Below are 6,980 nucleotides of genomic sequence, written 5' to 3' on the forward strand. Positions count from 1 at the left end.
TGGAGGCCCACCAGTCTGGGAGACCAATAAGCAGGACGATGGTGCCAACGTCGTCGTTGGTATGGGCCGCTAACTTGTGGAGGACCTCGAAGAAGGCCCTCGAGGGGAGGACTCCACTTTTGATGGCGGCCTTGTCCAAGGCGTCTACCTCGTGTTTGTTCGCATGCAGTATGCTTTGCACTAAGATGTCTCGGAAGGACCCTTCAACTCTACGGATGGCTTCGAGGTAGTTCAGTAGGTTTGGATGCTGAGCCTGGAAGCTTTTGTCATCATGCCTAGCAACAACCTGGGAGTCAGTTTTGGTGACAAGTATGGTGGCTCCTAAGGCTTGAGCCTTGTGAAGCCCCAAGAGGACAACTTTGTATTCGACGAAATTATTGGTTGACTTAAACTTCAAGCGGGCAGCGAATGCTGCTAGATGGCCAATCAAGGAGATGAGGACTGCCTTGGCCCCCGCACCACTAGACCCGTATTCTCCATCTGTGTATATTGTCCATACATCTTTGGGCAAAGCCTCAGGGGGCCTTGTAGATGGGGGAGTCCACTCTGCGATGAAGTTCACCAGGACCTGTGACTTGATGGCCGTACGAGCCACAAATTTCACTAAAAAAGGTGCTAGTTCCACATCCCACTTGCCTATGCGTCCTATCAACTCCCAGTTACAGAACATGTCACCTAGTTGGTATGAGGTTGGTACGGTGATGTCGTGTACGAGGAAGTAGTGCTGGAGCTTATGGGAGGCCATCATAAGGGCATATGCCACCTTTTCTAGCTGCGTATAGCTCATCTTGGCTTCTACTAGAGCCTCTAAATTGTAGTATACCACCCTCCAAATAGAGCAACCTTCCTTCTCCTCTTCCCACACAAGTACGACACTTACGGCGGAGGCAAATGCGGCTAAGTACAAGAGGAGCCCTTCGCTGGGAAGGGGTATTGTGAGTGTCTTGAGGTCAGAGAGGTGGCCTTGAGGGCCTCAAAGGCGTCTTGGAACTCCATCGTCCATTTGAATGGCTCGTAGCCCCTTAGCGTTTTGAAGAAAGGAAGGATCTCGGTGGACTTGGCGAGAAAATGGTTGAGGGCTGCGAGGTGGTCGGCTAGGCACTAGAGCCCCTTCGAGTTAGTGGGGGTGCCATCTCTATGATGGCATGGATTTTACCAGGGTTGGCCTCGATGCCTCACTTTGAGACGAGGTTTCCCAGCAACCTTCTAGTTTTGGCACCGAAGACACACTTCTTCGGGTTGAGCCGCACACTAGCAGCCCAGAGGCTATTAAAGGTTTCTTGATGGTCAGTAACATGGTTGACTTTGAACATACTTTTTACGACTATGTCGTCAATGTAGGTTTCCACGTTGTGGCCTAGCTGGTGCTCCAGGATTTTGTGCATCGGGCAGGAAAAGGTGGCTCCAGCATTCTGGAGACCAAAGGGCATCCGAATGTAGCAATATACCCCAGAGAGAGTAATGAAGCTGGTCTTGCCCTCGTCTTCTGTGGCCATCCACACTTTGTGGTATCCTAAGTACGCATCTAGGAACTCAACAACTCATAGCCGGTTGTGGAGTCCACCAGCTGGTCTATGCGAGGGAGTGGGTATGGGTCTCAAGGGTAGGCTTTGTTGAGCGTCATGAAGTCGATGCACATGCACCATTTTCCATTTGGCTTTTTGACCAGGATAGGGTTTGATAGCCACTCCGAGTGGATGACCTGCCGAATGAAGTCGGCTTCCAGCAGTTTCTGGACTTCCTCCTTTGTGGCCTTCGCTCACTCTGTGGATAGCTTGCAGAGCCCCTAGCATACAAGCTTAGTCTACGGGTTGACTTGGAGGGTGTGCTCAATGATGTGTCGATCGAATCCAAGGAGGTCCTATGAATACCATGCAAAAATGTCTAAATTGACCCTTAAGATGGCCGTGAGCTGGGCTTCCTGCTCCGGAGTGAGGTCCACCTCAACTTGAAAACCCGGTCGGGGTTCCCCATACTTAACGGAACGTGCTTGATGTCCCCCTCCAGCAGTGGCTTCAGAGGGCAACGATGCTCGAGGCACACCGGAGGGGGGTCTTCAAGGGGTCCTTCAGCTAGACTATACACGTGGTGGCTATTAAGCAGGGCAGGGTGCCCATACTTGATATGTCTAGGTAGGTTTTGATCACCGTGGGTGGAGATCAGCCATTGGGGTCCAGGCATCTTCATGAAGAGGTAATTGTGATGGGAGACCGCACCAAATTTATTCAGGGTTCCCTAGCCTAGGATGATGTTGTATGCGTAGGGAATGCCCACAACATCAAAGGTGACCATATCGGTTCGCATGGCAGAGACTTTGCCGAAGGTGGTTGGAAGCTCTATCTGGCCCAAGGCATCAAAGGGGGCATTGAACCCCTGAAGGGGCCTCCGGTCTAGAGAGAGCTAGCTCCGTGGAATGCGGAGCTGGTTGAAAACATATATGAAGAGAATATCCATGGAACTTCCTCTATCGACCAGCACCCTCCGGACTTCGACTTCAGCGATGTTAGCCGTAATGACTAGAGCGTCGGTGTGGGGGAAGTTCACCCTTACCGCGTCATCGTAGGTGAAGGTCACAAGGGCTTCGGCCCATCCAGGGAATTGGTGGTGGATGTTGGTTGCGCTGACATGATGGACCCCCCATGCATAGTCTCGTTGCTTCCACTACAAGGAGCCACCGGATGCTCCACCTCCTATGATATCAAGGACCACCCGCCTGGCATGGTCCCCTTCATCGACATGCTGCACCATTGGTGGTGGAGGTGGAGGAGGCAGCAGAGCTACCTGAGGAGGGTTCTGTAGGGCTAGGTGATCCACCTGGTGGGCCACTGCTAGCCTACATCCTCTGGGTCGCCCATTGCCAGTCCTATCTCCTGTTGTGTGTGCTGCTTGTCTCTTGAGGTCTTAGAACATCATGAGGATCTGACAATCTTCGGTATTGTGGGCACACCCAGCCCCATGCAGAGTGCAAACAAGTATCCTTCTTCTAGCTATCGGTCCAAGGTGTGCTGCCGCCCGGGGAAGGATATGGAATGTCCCTAGCCGTGCCCCTAGGATGGGGTGGGTTCAGAGCCCCTCACGTATTGTTGATGTTATGGATCCTGTGCCATCGTGGTTCGGAGCCCTTGGCATCCTCAGAGCTCCTTTTTGTCGACGTAGGTGATGGGGCGTGTGAGGACCCCGCCTGCGAGGTTGGCTTTTTGGACTCGACATAGGGGGTCATGCTAACATACCTGACCCCTCGATGGAGTTTCTCCTTCGCTATGCGTGCATACTCCTCTAACTTGCACATGAGGGCACCCACCGAGTGTACTGGGCGTCGATGCAGTCGACCGAAGAGGGGCCCGGAGGCTTGACCCTGGGTAGCAGCGTCGATGACTGATGACTCCGAGATGCCTTTTATCTAGTTCTTGGTTTGGACAAACCTCCAAAAGTACTCTTGGAGGGTTTCACCTGGCTTTTGCCAGATGGCGAAGAGGCTCCAAAAGGTAATTGGCTCGATAAAGCTACCCTAGAAGTTGTTGCAGTAGTAGTCTCAGAGCTGGGCCCAAGCGTAAATGGTCCAGGGCTCCAATGCCCAAAACAACCAGAGGGCAACCCCTCCAAAGTGAGAGGGAAGCTATCAAGACCGGTTCAAGAAACAAACCATTCTCCTACATGTGCTGAGCCTAGGAATCAATCCCAACACACAATGACGTCATTGATGATAATCATTACAATATCCATACTTAATCGAATTAACCTTCTTACAAAAGTAACCTTCAAGGGTTGAAGAATCAAATAAACTACAACAGAACAAAATGAACTATGAAGACTCTGATCCTTTATAACTCTTCCATGTAGAAAGTATCTTAGAATGATCCACCTTCAGTGTATTCCTTGATACCATCTCCAACTGAGTGTTTGGTGATAACAAGAGTGAGCACTTGTGGTACTCAACAAGATGTGAAGGAAATAGTATGCATATGATGGCTTCAACAAGAATATGGCTAAATGGCTCCTTTGCATAAAATAGCATTTAAGTAGAAATAATTGAAAAGCAATAATAATTAAGTGAATAACAAACCACCTTAAGTTTATCCATCTTGACTTAACCAACTAACCAACACCTCAACCAAAGTTCCATCCACTAAAGTTGAACCCTCAATCATAGTTCCCACCACTATGACTGATGACCCTCAACTATGATTCCAACCATCATAGTTGACCAGACTAATCAAAATATCAAGTTATAATCGTGGTAGGTTTTTAGTGCCACTCGTGATCATGAGCACGACTAAATATTCAATTTTAACTCTACAGAGGATGTACTTTACCCACAAGATATTTCTTCCCATTTTTCTGAGCATCCGTTGGCCGATGGAAAACCCTTACACACTACCGAGATGTGCACTAGAAAACCACTACAAAGCCACTACAATGCCCCTCTCAGCACGTGTCTATCCACTAAGGTTTCACCGCCGCGTAATTCCACCTCAACAACAGAAGCCCCCTCCTGCGCCTTACGGGTCAAAAGAAGTCCATCCCTTCCATTCCCCATACTATCAGATGGTCTACACTATGCTGAGAGTAAAGCAAATTATTTGGTTAGACCCGTCCCATACCAGGCTTATGATTGTACTGTAAACACAGAAATGTCAGCCCACGAACTAATCCCTATATTTGAGCAAGACGGTAAGCTTTACCAACCGTACATCACATACCAACCTTATCATACCACTTGGTCAAATTACTATACCATGTTGCTACAAATATTATGTCATCATATTTTGTCATTGTTGCATAGGACTATTATCAATTCCGTAGAGCAATTATCATGACTTCCATCCCAAAGCAAGGCTAAGCATCATCTACCCTTCCATAACCCAAAACAATACTATGGTGACAAGGATGATAATGGAAAACTAGGGTAAAACCTAACTCTTGGGATTCTCGAATATTATTAGCATGCATATTTGTAAAACAAAATATTTGTAAAACAACTTGCACTTACTGAACTCAGTTCGGCCTTCAAAATCCTGATCCTGCAGACCTTCTAGCTCCTCCTGAATGTTGGCGTCTACTCGCAACATACACAGAAAAACAACAACACATAAACACCAAAATTCAAAATGAACCAAACATCACACAACAAACGTCATCACTCAAAAGATTACACTATTCCGGACAATCCATCGAAAGAAAGTGTCAAAACAGAGCTACGATTAACAAGTTATGATTTTATAAAGATTAAAGCAGGACTGAAAAGATTAACAATACATGAAATTATGTTGCTAGGAATTTTTAAAACTTTTCCAAAGCCATCTATGATTTTTTGGGATTTTTTTGGAATTTTTTGGCATTTATTTGAATTATAAACTACTTAAAACTATTAAATAGAATTAAATAAACATTTATAAAATTATTAAACATTATCAGAAATTAGTTTCCTAATTATTATTATTATTATTGGAATTATTTTTATACAAAAAAGTCTATTTATTGGGCAATATTTAATATTTATGACATCAGCAAAACAATTAAAAGAATTAAAAAGAAAAGAAAAGCTAACTGGGCTATTGACTGGGCACTGTATACTGATATGGCACGACACATCGGCAAAAGTGCTGATGCGGCTTGATGACGTGGCAAGGCTGAATGGGATAATGTAAGACATGTGGCGCGCTACGGTTGGCTGGCGAAGGGTTAGCTGATCTAATCTTCATCGTTGAATCTAGATCCAACAGCTCAGATGCACTAGTGCCTGGCTCTAGCGGAACAAAAGGTGGTGGTGACCATCCGGTGGCGGCGCATCGCCGGAATCACACTGGAACGGTGCTCCGGCGATCCAAACTCAATGGCGAGCGACAAAAAAGGATCGAGCGGCACGAGGAACTCACCTAGGGCACGCGTCAACGTCGGCGATGCTCCAGCGAGGATAGCGATGGTGAGGGGTGGCTCAAAGATTCTGAGCTCATCGGAGATGCGTTCTGGGTGTCGATTTCTCGGCGAGAAGTTGGGAAAAAGGCTCAGGATGCTCTGAAGAATGTTGAGGGGCACATATTTATAGGCAGGAGGCTTTCTTATCTCGAGTTCGATTCGGATTTTGAAAGAGAGGCGGTGACGGTGATTCAACTCAGTTCGAGTGGCTCAAACACACTCAGGACTCTATCTCTTGGGCAAAAGCTCGCACATAGGCCCTCGAATCTTCCTCCTTTTGATCCATTGCTCGTCTCTGTCTCCGTCTCGCTAATTTGAGTGGGCTTTTGGGCAACCGGTTGATGAACTCAAGTGTCCATGTCAGTTTTTGCTCGGGCGCTGGCAAAAATGGCTCGGGCTTTACCTTCTATATGCTCTGCCAAGTCCATTTGGTAGTTAGGCGGTCGATGTCCGGCTTGAACATGGTGGCATCTACGCGGGCGACAACTGACTGCTTGCTACTGCTGCGCTACGAGCTGAAACAGAGAGGAGAAAAGGGAGGGGAGATAGCGGGAATAGGTATGTACAGAGAGGACCGCCACGTGTGCCTGTTGGTTGGCCACAGTGGCATGTACAACTTTTCTTCTTGTTCCCAGGTTGCTTCATTCTCAGTATGGTGACTCTATTGAACTTTGCACATACGTATGACCTTTCTCCGAGTCACTCGCTCTACTGTTTCCAAAATCTTGACTGGGTATTCCAAATAAGTCAAATCATCTTGCGGTTCTATTTCTTCCAGGGGTAACTATTCCTCTGATACTCGCAACCACTTCTTCAACTATGATATATGAAACACATTGTGCACATCCTCCAGCTTGGGCGGCAGTTCCAACTTGTAGGCCACTTCTCCACGTCTAGCACTCACTCTAAATGGTCCAATGTACCTGGGTGCCAACTTGCCTCTAATCTTAAAACGATGAAGTCGTCTTAGAGGCGATACCTTGAGATACACATAATCTCCTACCTTGAAACTTAACTCTCGACGACAGTTATCCACATAACTCTTCTGTATGGATTGGGCTGTC

This window comes from Phragmites australis, chromosome 10 (assembly GCF_958298935.1).
Source record: "Phragmites australis chromosome 10, lpPhrAust1.1, whole genome shotgun sequence".
In the NCBI taxonomy this organism is placed as follows: domain Eukaryota; kingdom Viridiplantae; phylum Streptophyta; class Magnoliopsida; order Poales; family Poaceae; genus Phragmites; species Phragmites australis.